The following is a 13,826-nucleotide window of genomic DNA, read 5'->3' on the forward strand; positions in this document are numbered from 1 at the left end:
AATGTCATTTATTTAAATATTTTGGACACTTTCTACATTTTCAAATATATTGATTTCAATTACAATACAGAATACAAATATTTGCACTGCAAAAAACAAAATAGTATTTTTCAACTCACCTAATACAAGTATTGTAGTTCAATCTCTTTATCATGAAAGTTGAACTTACAATTGTAGAATTATGTACAAAAACCCCTGCATTCAAAAATCAAAACATAAAACTTTAGGGCCTACAAGTCCAATCAGTCCTACTTCCTGTTCAGCCAATCACTCAGACAAACAAGTTTGTTTACATTTAGAGGAGATAATGCTGCCTGCTTCTTGTTTACAATGTCACCTGAAAGTGAGAATAGGTGTTTGCATGGCACTGTTGTAGCTAGGGTCACAAGATATTTACACGACAGATGCACTAAAGGTTCATATGTCCCTTCATGCTTCAACCACCATTCCAGGGGACATGCGTCCATGCTGATGATGGGTTCTGCTTGATAACAGTCCAAAGGAGTGTGGACCAGTGCATGTTCATTTTCATCATCATGAGTTAGATGTCACCAGCAGAAGGTTGATTTTCTTTTTTGATGGTTTGGGTTTTATAGTTTCCGCATCAGAGTGTTGCTCTTTTAAGATCTCTGAAAGCATACTCCACATCTCGTCCCTCTCAGACTTTGGAAGGCACTTCGGATTCTTAAATCTTAGGCTGAGTACTGTAGCTATCTTTAGAAATTTCACATTGGTATCTTCTTTGCATTTTTTCATATTTGCAGTGAAAGTGTTCTTAAAAATGAACAACATGTGCTGGGTCATCATCCGAGACTGCTATAACATGAAATATACGGCAGAATGCAGGTAAAACAGAGCAGGAGACACACAATTCTCCCCTAAAGAGTTCGGTCACAAATTTAATTACTGAATGCTTTTTTTAACAAGTATCATCATCATGGAAGCATGTCCTTTGGAAAGACAGACAAAGCATGAAGAGGCATATGAATCTTTGGCGCATCTGGCACATAAATAACTTGTGACGCCAGCTACAACAGTGCTATGTGAATGCCTGCTCTCACTTTCGGGCGACCTTGTAATTAAGAAGTGGGCACCATTATCTCCCGTAAATGTAAAGAAAGTTATTCCTCTTAGTGATTGGCTGAACAAGAAGTAGAACTGAGTGGACTGGTAGGCTCTAAAGTTTTACATAACTGCACTCAAAACCAAAACATTGTAACAAAAACTATTTATTCTATCACTTTTACAGTGCAAATGTTTGTAATAAAAATAATATAAAGTGAGCACTGTACAGTTTGTATTCTGTGTTGTAATTAAAATAGATATATTTGAAAATGTAGAAAAACCATCCAAAATACTGTAGTTAATAAATTTCAGTTGATATTCTATTGTTAAGCCATGCAATTAATCGCGATTAATTTTTTTTAGTTATTCGTGTGAGTTAACTGCCATTAATCGATAGCCCTAATACAAATAAATGTTCCAAGAGTTGACAAGGAAATCTTAGCTTATGAACTTATTTATGAATTATTAATTAAAAGATGGGCTCTTTAACAAATTTAGCATTCTGTGTCAGGATTTTCTTTGTCTCAAATATATTAAAACAGACACACTTCAAAGTTTCCATATAATTACAACTAGCTGAAATCTCCCAGGTAAGTTTCAATTACATTAAGTTATTAACAACAGTTCTATTGGCTGAAATGAGCAGTGCTATGATCAAGATTGAATCAAGAGCTCCCAATGGTAGATAAACTGGCCCAACTGTGACTTCTCGTTAAAGATTCCATGGCTGCATGCTAGTTCAGACATCAATACTATCATCATGGTACTGCTGCCTCAGCTCCACAGCATATTAAAGCAGCACTACTGGCAGAACTGATTCTGGGGCACAGGGGGATAATCTTAAACCAGAGAAACACTGTGATTCTGGAACTGGGCTCTCTCTGCCCCAACTTCACACAGTACCAGTCTCACTAACATAGACCACTAAAACAATTGAAAAGTAAGGACCAGACTCACTTTGGGTCCTTTGCACTGCTCCAGTAATTGAAATTGGCTGTAAGCCAGATAAATTGGCCAGTGCACTCTCCCTGTTTTGTGCCGCTAGTGGCTTTCCCATTAAAAGTTAAAGCTTAATCATTTAAGACTGATATTTCATATCTCCAGATCATTAGAAACATTGCATGGAGGCATTCTCTTTGTTTTTTTGTTAGGAGTCACATATTAAGTTTTTATAATTTAAAATAATGAAGGAAATTCCCAGCCAAAAATAACTACATTAAGATGGAGTTAAGGTTGACCATACATATCAGTAACTTAAATTAAAGAACATTACAGGGATGCTGTAATTATCCTAAAATGAATTAAGATTAGACAAAAAAGAAATGTTAGTGTAAGAAATGAACATTTAAGGCATCCCAAAACTTGAAAATTGCACTGTAGCGATGCCATGAGAAGGGGAAAACTGAAACAAATCAAGTCTCTCTAAAAATCTGTTTAATCTAATCTGAGACCACAAACACTAATCTGTCTTAATTAGAATAAGAGAAAAGGGGGTTGGCCTATAATCTCCTTTTGAAAATATCTGTATATATCCTCATATTACCAAGAGCTTTGAAGTTTCAGGACTTTGAATTAAATATATGGCTTAATTTCTGAACTGAAACACTTTGGCTAAAGGCCTAGTGAGTCCCCAGGAGAATACATTCTCTCTTTGACAACATATGAAATTCAAAACTTATGTCTATTATATACAGTAACTAATATAGGATGTAACTAAGGCCATGTCTACACTGCCACTTTCTCACTCAGGAATTTCAGCGCTGTAAAGTGGCAGTGTAGACAGTGCACCCGCTGGTAGCTACTCCCCTCATGGAAGTGGTTTTTTTAGAGCACTGGTTCCACCGCGACACAGCCATGGCAGCGCTTTAATGTTGCTAGTGAAGACGTACCCTTAGTAGCTTATGACAGTCCCTTCCAGAACTACTGACAAACTTCAGCGCTATGACTGAATTGGAAAGCTACTCGGCATTTCTTCTAATTGCCTATCAGCTTCTTTTTTCTCATCACAGGGTACCTTGCATTTGGTGAGAAATGAAGAGGGTGTAGGTGGGTAGAGTAACCAGATCTCCCAATTTTATAGGGACAGTCCCAATTTTGGGGTCTTTTTCTTATATAGGTTCCTATTCCACCTCCACCCCCATCCCAATTTTTCACACTTGCAGTCTGGGCACCCTATAGGTGGGTGAGGGATTGATGGGTGGCTGGAAAAACAGGTGGGGCTAGAAATAAAAGGCAGTGTTGGAGCTCTGAAATGTTAGGAACAATACAGCCATTGTATCAATCTCATCTACTCTACAGCAGGCTACAACCTCCTAGCCACTGCCCTTCCCAGGCTCCCTCTTCTGTTTCTCGTGGCATTGCCCCACTGGTCCCGATGATACCCATACATACCCCTCACCAACCCATTCTCCCACCCACTGCCCTGGGACGGACTCTGAGTTCACACTACACCCCAACAGACTGCCTGCTCGGGTTCAGCCCGCCCCCCCACTTGGCTCCGCCTCCTCCCTCTCCCCCGCCACATGCCCGCGGTACTGCCCGCCCCCAACACGCCCTCCAGACACCCGCTCCCGACGTTGGCGTAGGTGCCCCACATTACCTAGCCGAGGGCTACACGCGCCCACCGGGAGCACCCAGCCACTGCAGCCCAGCCGCTACCACCGGCTACGTTACCTGCTGCGTCAACAAACGCGTCATTTCCTCCACGGGAAACAAGGCACTGCCCACAACCAAAGCCATCCCGACGCTGGGAGCGTCACTGCCGGCTCCATGACAGCGGGGGAAACAGCTGAGCCAAGCGCGTGCGCATTAGGGTTCGGGAATCCAGACGCGCGCGCCGCGGGGGGGGAAAGAGTTGCACCGTTTTGTTGCTCCCCAGCAAGCCTCTGTCACGTGCGCAGCTCCTCCTCCAATCTCAGCCCTGCACTGGCCATGACCGCGCTCCTCCAAAGGGCCCAGCCGGAGGGTCGGCCACTCATAGTGGGGAGGAGGGAGCTCCGCTCCGCCCCGCCCCGCCCCTGTCAGAGACTGGGGAGCAGAGGGGAGTCGGGGGCCCCCCAAACACACACACTTCCCGTAGACCCTGCTGGCTGAAGGGCTCTTCGTAGTGGGCCATAAACAGCGATCCCAAGTGTTGCGATGGGTGGAATGCGGGTGGGGCGCCCATGTTCTCCCTGCTGCAGGCGGAGACAGAAACTGACACTGAAATTAGATATGGGCGGAAGTGATGCCTCTCACCACCCGGGTGGGCGTTTGTCCAGCCTGCGCTCACAAGAGCCTGCCCTCCCTGGGGAGCCTGGCCCAGAGCCCAGCTCCGTGAGCGTGAAGGGCTGGTCTGAGCACTGAACCTAACTCTCCTTTACTGCGGCTTACACCTTGGCAGGCGTGGAGCTCATACAGCTCCCAGATGTCTGGTTTTCAATCAGAAAGCCTGGTTGAAAATGGATCCTGGTGGCTCTGGTTGGTAATGCTGACCAGGCCCAGTAAAGTCCAGTCGGTGGCACAGCAGGACTAAGGCCCCCTGCCGCCACGTGGCTCCCAGAAGAAGCTGGCATGTCCAGCTCCTAGGCTAGGGTTACCATATTTGAACATTTGAAAAAGAGGACACTCCATTGAGGGGTATTTGCACCAGTATCCACCAACCCACATTGTATTAATGTGTTGTTATCCTGTTAAATATGCTGTGTGCAATGTGTCATCTATATTGAGTATATAAAAGTATAAGTGATGTGACCTTGTCACGGAGACCCCAGGCAATGCTCTGGAACTGCTCCCTACAAAGCCAGTCAGGACTCTGGTGAAGTCTCCTCTTTGTGAGCAGACTGTCTCCAGGGCAAGAAGCTCACACAGCTTCACCTTCCTGGATCTGACCTTGGAGCATTCAGCATCCTCTGCCCCTCCGTATACTTCCCACAGCGAATCCGCCCAGGTGGAGTTCTGGGGAATCCAGAAGGTCCCGCACCCCAACTTCGCAGTCAGATGTTACTCTTAGCTAGCCAGTAAAACAGGGTTTTTAGATGACAGGAACACGATCTAAAACAGAGCTTGTAGATACAGAGAACAGGACCCCTCAGGTGGGTCCATTTGGGGGGGGGGGCAGTGAGCCAGACACCCATATCTGCACTCATTCCATGTCCCCAGCCAGCCCCAAACTGAAAAACTCTCCAGCCTCTCCTCCTTTGGGCTTTATCTCTTTCTCAGGCCAGGAGGCCACCTGATCTCTTTGTTCTCCAACACCTTCAGCTGGCACCTTTGTAGAGGAGGGGCCAAGGTCATTAGTTGCCAGGAGATGGAGTGTCAGACATTTTCTGTCCAGCTGGCATCACATCTGCCCTCTAGGGCTCTGCAAAAATCACACCCCCTTTTCTCACCACCTAGATACTTAAGAACTGCATAGAGGAAACTGAGGCACCCACACAGTATTCAGAGAAAATATTATGAACATTCCACTTTGTCACACTCCTCATGCTCCCGCCCGCTACTGGCTGCCTTGCCGCTCGCTTCCCGCCTGCTGCTGGCTGCCCACTCACCTCTTCACTCTCCTCACCTACCCGCCAGCCAGCCAGCCACTAGCTTCCTCACTGCTCGCCTCTTCACCACCCCAGCCCCCGCTTGCCTACTCACCCACCCACCCGCTGCTGGCTCACTGCTCGCCTCTTCACCCTGCCCCACTCACCTACTCGCCCCCTCTGCCGCAGGTCCCTCTGGCTCCTAGGATCAGCGGCAGCTGAGAGGTCTTCATGAGCTGCGCCCGCCACAGTCACGAGCTCCGTGGCTCCCATTGGCCGGGAAAAGTGCCAATAGGAGCTGCCGAAGCAGGGCTTGCAGGCACCAACAGCGTGCAGAGAGCCCTCCGCCCCCACCCAACCTGATGAGCCAGAGGGAACTGCCAGGGGGCGAGGTAGGGAGTCCCAGTAGTGCTTACCTGGGGCGGCTCCCAGAAAGCATCCAGCAGGTCTCTAGAGTTGGGTCAGGTCGGGGGGGTGGAGGGCTTTCTGCCCGCTGCCAGCGCCTGCAAGCCCTACCACCACAGTTCTGATTGGGCAGGAGAGAGCCGGTGCAGCACGCGGAAACTCCATCTCTATGCCTAGGGGCCGCCCACACTGCAGGCTCCTGCCAGTGGGCAGGCGCCAAGAGCTGCCCCAGGACTTTGATACGCACGGTGAGGTGAGCGGTCCCCGATATCAGGACAAAGGGTGTCCCGACCAATGTGGCAAAATTCCAGATGTTTTTAGGTATTAAAAAATTCCTCCCAGACAGCGATTTAAGAAGCAAAAAGCCGGACATGTCCAGGAAAATACGGATGTATGGTAACCCTATTCTAGGCACAGGGGTGGCCACAGGGGCTCCATGCATTGTCCCCACCCCTAGCTCCCCCTCCCCCATTCTGCAGCTCCCATTGGCCAGGAATGGGATGAGAGCAGTTCAGGGGCATGGCGAGGAGTCGGGTGTGGGGGTCGAGCACCCATTGGGCAGAGGGGAAGTCAGTGCCTATGCCAGGAACCGAGGTCAATTGGAGCTGCAGGGGCGGTGCCTGCGGGCAGCACACAGAGCCCCCTGGCTCCTCGGCCTAGGAGCTGAACATGCCGGCTACTTCCGGGAGCTGCACAAAGCCAGGGCAGGCAAGGAGCCTTCCTTAGCCCTGCTGCACTGCCAACTGGGAGCTGCCTAAGGTAAGTGCCGCCCAGGCAGAGCCCGCATCCTGAACTCCCTCCCATACCCTAACCTCCTGCCCCAGGTTGGAACCTCCTCCTGCAACCAAACTGCCTCCTGGAGCCTGCACCCCAACCCCCTGCAACAAACCTGACCTCCCTCCTGCACCCCAAATCTCTTATCCCCAGCCCTATCCCAGAGCCCACACCCCCTCCTGCACCCCATCCCTCTGTCCTAGCCCAGAGCCCTCTGAAGCACTCCAACCCCTTGGCCCCAGACCGGACCCCCCACTGCACCTCAAACCCCTCATTCCCAGCCTCACTCCAGAGTCTGCACCCCCAGCCAGAGCCCTCACCCCCTCCCACACCTCAACTCCTTGCCCCAGCCCAGTGAAAGTGAGTGAGGGTGGGGGATGGAGTGGGTGAGGCCAGGGCCACGGGAAGGGGCAGGGCAAGGGTGTTCAGTTTTGTGTGATTAGAAAGCTGGCAACGCTAGGAGAACAGTGAGTCACCATCCTCTTCCTAACAGCCCTTAATGGACTTGGTGTGTCCTCCTCAGCTGTCTCTACATTAAACATGCCCACTTCTTTCCTCCTTTTCTCACAGGTCAGATTTTCTAAATCTTTTTATCATGTTTGTTGCTCTCCTCTGGACTCTACAGTTTTTCTGCCACAGTGGTCCCCAAACTGTGGGCATTCCTCCCAGGGGATGTGGAGGAATATTTGGGGAGGTGGAGAGGGAGCTTCACTAAGCCCAGCTTTGGCCCCAGGCGCAGCCCCATTCTGCCCCCAGCCCAGCCTTGGCTCCACTCTGCCCCTTACTCTGCCCAGGGCCACACTTAGGGGCAGGTGACCGCCTGGGGTGCCTGGCTTGGAGGGTTGGCTGGGGGGGCAGGGGCGCACCAGGCTCTCAGTGCTGTTTTTGTTGTTAGCAACAAAAGGGAAAATAGAATGTTTGAAGTAAAATGCCTCAGGGCATTTCCTATGTGGATTCATTTTTCACTAACTTCCTAGAATGTTCTGGACCTTTGTGAATCTCATGGAACTTTCCAGATTTTCTGAGAAACTACATTTTCTTTGAACCTCCCAGAATGTTGTCCACCATGCCTTTATATAAGAATGAAGTGAGAGCCCCGCTGTGATATTGTGAACCTAGTTTTATTGTGTAATTGTACTTGTGTTTTAAGACTTGAAAAGTGTAAGTAGTGACTAATTAACATATTTAATGAGATGCCAGATATCTATTGAACCCCTATCAATATAAAAGAAATGTTGTTACTTCTTTTGCCATGTTTATGTTTAATGACTTTCTAAGACAGAGGAACATAGACATTTGCTCTCTCTAATGCTGTCTGTTTTCCCCATAGAAAATAAAAGATGCCCCCAAAGAAGCCTTCAGGAGTTCAGTATAGGAAGCGAAAAGCTCAACTGCAACCTAGTTTGCAGCAAGGAGCAAATCTGATGGGGAAAATATCTGAAACAGAGCAACACAGACTGGGCTTTAGGCAGTAGTGATCATCCCAATGCAGAAGAAATTGAGAAGTGAAGTGTAAATGATGAAAGTCCTAGTATTTTTCAATTCACCTAATACAGGTACAGTACTTTAGTGAAATCTCTTTATCATGAAAGTTGAACTTACAAATGTAGAATTATGTACCAAAAAAACTGCATTCAAAAACAAAACAATGTAAAATTTTAGAGCCTGCAAGTCCACTCAGTCTACTTCTTGTTCAACCAATCATTCAGACAAACAAGTTTGTTTATATTTGCAGGAGATAATGCTGCCACTTGTTTATAGTATCACTTGAAAATGAGAACAGGCATTCTCATGGCACTGTTGTAGCTGGCATCACAAGATATTTATGTGCCAGATGAGTTAAAGATCTGTATGTCCTTTCAGGCTTCAACCACCGTTCGAGGGAACATGTGTCCATGCAGAGGATGGATTCTACTCGATAACAATCCAAAGCGGTACGGATCAACACACGTTCATTTTCATCATCGTGAGTTAGATGTCACCAGCAGAAGGTTGATTTTCTTTTTTGATGGTTTGGGTTCTATAGTTTCCACATCAGAATGTGGCTCTTTTAAGACTTCTGAAAGCATACTCCACACCTTATCCCTCTCAGATTCTTAGACCCTGGGTTGAGTGCTGTAGCTATCTTTAGAAATCTCATATTGGTACCTTTGCATTTTGTCAAATTTGCAGTGAAAGTGTTCTTAAAATGAACAACATGTGCTGGGTTATCATCTAAGACTGCTATAACTTGAAATATATGGCAGAATGCAGGTAAAACAGACCAGGAGACATACAATTCTCCCCCAAGGAGTTCAGTCACAAATTTAATACGTTCTTTTTTAAAAAAGTGTCATCAGCATGGAAGCATGAAGGGGTATATGAATGTTTAGCATATCTGGCATGTAAATACCTTGCAATGCCAGCTACAAAAGTGCCATGCAAATGCCTGTTCTCACTTTCTAGTGACATTGTAAATAAGAAGAGGGCAGCATTATCTCTTGTAAATGTAAACAAATTTGTTTGTCTTAGTGATTGGCTGGACAAGATGTAGGACTGAGTGCACTTGTAGGCTTTAAAGTTTTACATTGTTTTGTTTTTGAGTGCAGTTATGTAACAAAAAAAAAAAAAAAGAGACAGACACCCCAGCATCAAGCAAAGCTTGTTTACAAATGCCTCCTATAACTGATAACACCTGGGGACATCCCTGCTCATACAAGGTAATACAGGTAAGAATCCTGGATGAGTGGGAGGAGGCTTGGTATCCCTATCGGGGAATGGAGAAAGTGGTTCCAGTTGGTAGACCACTCCCCATCCCCAAGGTCAGCTCCTGAAGCCTCTGCACCTCCTCCTTCAGTACCTCATTACACCTCTGTACCTCATAAGAGGGAATCCATGGGCACTCATGGCTGACTCCTGTCTCTCGACCACACCTTCTACAATATCCTGTACTACTCTTAGCTTGGATTCCTGGCCACTTTCAACCCTGTGTGCTTTAGTCTCATCCACTGGGTCCTTATTCTTACCCTACAGCACATGGCAAAAAGCACATTCTGCTTTTTCAGCTAAAGTCTGAACGTTAGTACAACTCCCTATCAAACACCATTTTAACTACTACTTTGGCTACTTCAAAATGTTAATCTATAACAAGTTATGGGTAGTCTGGATCATCACAAAATGGATTATTCATAACCAGTGAATAAGCACACACATAAATTACTAATATTCTGCAGGGGGCTTGTTAGGTTTCAGTTTAGCAAGCACTGGCAATGGTGATTGCTGCATCAGATCCAAATAAAACTCAGATAATCTCTGAACACAGGAACTGGCACGGTCACAGACCTCTATAACCCTGTGGAATATGCAACCAAACCTCAGAACCGACTCCCTTTTGCAAAATTCTCCCCCAATCTCCTCTAGACAGATCACAAAATTCAACCCACTCACTAGGTTTCCTAATCCACTTCTTCTGTGCCCCTGCTTCTGGGACAAGGGCCTATTTCTTTCATTATGGCTGATACCTCCACTAGTGAAAGGTGTTTAACCTTCACCTCTGTACGTGTACCTTCACCCTGATTATTTTGGACTGTGGATGTGATTACGGCTTCAAAGGGACAGGCATCTTAGGGGCATTTTTAGAGTCCAGATTGCTCAAGGAAAGAAAAAGTGGATTATAAGGAGGTGGAGCCTCCTCAGACAATACTATCCACATCAATGCTTTCTCCTTCCAAAAGTTTCACTGTTGGTTCTGTATTCTCCAATTGCACTGCTTCTAGCTGTGCTTGCAGAGCACCGTTCTGCTCCTTATGAGACTCACATTCTTGAGCTTTCTCAGTCAAAGCCTCAGAACTTGTAACATATTGTGCCCATAGCTCAGTGACCTTGTCTCTCAATTCTTGAATCTCAATTGCCTGCATTTAACTTCAGTTTTATATTTTCTACATTCCAGTTTCAATGCTCCATTTTGTTTCATAAAAGCTCTGGCTGTCACTATCAAATTCCGAACAACTGCAGTTTTTACCCTTTTCTCTTATAGCAATCTTTTTTTGCTAAAGAAGTTGTCTTCCAGAAGTTTAACCACTGCTTCAAGCTGATTTGTCTTGTGAAGATGTTCATCTCCTTAAGGGAACTTCCACCATGTCCAGTCAGATACTTATCTACATATCTCCCCAGTGACTCCATTGTCCCTTAAAAATGCCTTAAACCCCTCAATATCCTTACATCACAGTCTCTGGTATACTGGGTGTTAGTCCAATCAGCAAACTGCCTCGCTCGTCAGAATGTTGGTTTGAGAATAATGTACTTAGCAGATGGGTCTAATAAATCTTTATTAAGGCAAAGCACTTACTTAGCAAGCGGTGAGGAATGATTATCTCCAGCCCATCAGGGAGGCCTGTTGAATCCAAATGGACCACTGTAAGCCATCAAAGAACAAGGACTTTTGTTGATTGCTTCCAGCACACCTTTGAAGAATGGGATGCAAAAGCACTTGTCATATCAGCTTGAACTCTAGGGAGATGGGGATAAAAACCCTTGACAAGAAGGAATTAGGGTATTTTTATGCTGTTTGGACTCTAAGGGAAAAAAATTCCTAAACATAAGCAAGAGATTTCTAGGATTAACCTGTCTTAGCCCTAAAAGACTTATAGAGCTGGCATATATCAGCAGCTCAATCACTATCTGAAACCTAAGACTGCAACTCATTTGTGTGCAACTGTTTACCTGTTTTAAAGTTGTAAATAACTGTTATTTCTTTTCCTTTGTTAATAAATCCTTAGTTTACGACAGGATTGGCAACAACTGTTCAGTGTGAAATCTAAAGTGCAAATTGACCTGGTGTGACTGATCCATTGGGACTGGGAGTAACCTGAATATTTTGTGATATTTGGTGTAAAATGACCATCAACCAGAGGCAAGCTTGCCTGTGGGGGCAAGAGAGATCAGAATGTCCAAGGAGATGCTCTGTGACTCCATGTTAAGGCTTTATGGTGCCTGAGTTTACACTTGTTATGTGGTTGCTGAGATCTAAGTATAGAACTCACAACCAGTTTGGGGTTTGTGCCCTGCTTCTTAACAGTCTGCCTGAAGTTAGTATTCTTGCTCATGAGCCACTCCAAACTGTGTGACAAGGGAGTCAACAACTGTGGACAAGGGTGATCCACTGAACATAGTGTACCTGGACTTTCAGAAAACCTTTGACAAGGTTCCTCACCAAAGGCTCTTCAGCAAAATAAGCAGTCATGGGATAAAAGGGAAGGTCCTCTCATGAATCAGTACCTGTTAAAACACATTAAACAAAAGGTAGGAGCATATGGTCAGAGAGAGGTAAGCAGTGGGGTCCTCCAGGCATCTGTACTTGGACAAGTGCTGTTCAACATATCCATAAATAATCTGGAAGACGGGATCAACAGTAAGGTGGCAAAGTTGGCAGATGATACAAAATTACTCAAGATAGTTCAATCTTTATCAGATTGTGAAGAATTACAGAGGGATCTCACAAAACTGGGTGACTGGGCAAGAAAAAGGAAGATGAAATCCAATGTTGATAAATGCAAAATAATGCATATTAGAAAACATAATCCCAACTATATATACAAATGATGGGTCTAAATTAACTATTAGCACTCAAGAAAGAGGACTTGGGGTCATTGTGGATAGTTTTCTGAAAACATCTGCTCAATATGCAGTGGCGGCAATCAAAAAAGCTAACAGAATGGTAAGAACCATTAGGAAAGTTATAGATAAGACAGTAAATATCATAATGCCACCATACAAATCCATGGTACACTCACACATTGAATACTGCATGCAATTCTGGTCACCCTATCTCAAAAAAGATATATTAGAAATGGAAAAGGTATAGAGAAGGTCAACAAAAATGATTGGGCGGGGGGTACAACAGTTTCCATATGAGATATTAAAGAAACTGGGACTATGCAGCTTGGAAAAGAGACAGCTAAAGAGGGATATGAGACAGGTTTATAAAATCATGAATGTTGTGGAGAAAGTGAATAGGGACATGTTATTTATCCCTTCACAAAACACAAGAACCAGGGGTCACCCAATGAAATTAATAGGCATAAGGTTTAAAACAAAAGGAAGTACTTCACATAATGCAGAGTCAACCTGTGGAACTCATTGCCAGGGGATGTTGTGAAGGCATAAAGTATAATTGGGTTTAAAAAAATTAAGTTAATAGAGGATAGGTCCATCAGTGGCTATGGATGTCCTGGGTGTCCCTAAACCTCTGACTGCCAGATGCTGGGACTGGACGACAGGATGGACCATGTGATAATTGCTGTTATGTTCATTGCTTCTGAAGCATCAGGCATTGGCCACTGTCAGAAGACATGTTACTGGATCATTGGTCTGACCCAATACGGCTGTTCTTACATTCTGATAACATTTAACAGCGTAAGGATAAGCAGAACGGCATATATGTAAGAAACTGCACAGTAATCATGTTTAGTGTTGTGCATGTGTAAGAAATTGCAGAGTAATCATGTTTGTGAGAAAAAGAGAAGACAAAGTAACTAAAAAACTAGAAAAGACTGGTTTGAACTGATGTTGAGGAGATTTAACATGGAAACAAGAGACTAATACATATGTGTAAGAAAAAATAACAAAAAGTTAGAAGTATCAGAGGGGTAGCCATGTTAGTTTGGATCTGTAAAAAGCAACAAAGAGTCCTATGGCACCTTACAGACTGACACGCACGTTTTGGAGCATAAGCTTTTGTGGGTAAATACTCACTTCGTCAGATGCACGACAAAGTCAGATGCATCTGACCAAGTGAGTATTCACCCATGAAAGCCTATGCTCCAAAATGTCTGTTAGTCTATAAGGTGCCACAAGTCTCTTTGTCACTTTAAAAAGTTATAAATAAGTTTGTATAAGAAAGGGAGGTTGAAGCTGTGTTGTCTGGTGCTGGAGACAACTGTGATGGGATCATCCTGATGAGCTTAGCACTTGTGAGTAATAGATCACAGTGCAAACCAGAATTTCACACTTGGTGATGATTCTTTCCTCAGTGGATTTGCAGTTTCAGAGCAAACATTTTTACAGTTACATATGAGACTAATGTATGCAGCAACT

At 45.1% G+C, this 13,826-nt stretch overlaps 1 protein-coding gene across 2 annotated transcripts in view; it reads right to left on the reverse strand.

The window, feature by feature from the left end:
* Positions 1-3,809, reverse strand: part of MAP3K13 (mitogen-activated protein kinase kinase kinase 13) — a 144,113-nt gene extending 140,304 nt beyond the window's left edge. Inside the window, exon 1 of one of the 2 annotated variants that reach the window (XM_050965399.1) lies at positions 3,739-3,809. The gene's annotated coding sequence lies outside the window, so the exon portion shown is untranslated. Of the gene's footprint in view, positions 1-3,664 lie in introns of both variants that reach the window. The other variant, XM_050965398.1, reaches the window with a different exon arrangement.
* Positions 3,810-13,826: the final 10,017 nt, after the last annotated feature.

The sequence above is a fragment of the Gopherus flavomarginatus genome, chromosome 8, assembly GCF_025201925.1.
Source record: "Gopherus flavomarginatus isolate rGopFla2 chromosome 8, rGopFla2.mat.asm, whole genome shotgun sequence".
In the NCBI taxonomy this organism is placed as follows: domain Eukaryota; kingdom Metazoa; phylum Chordata; order Testudines; family Testudinidae; genus Gopherus; species Gopherus flavomarginatus.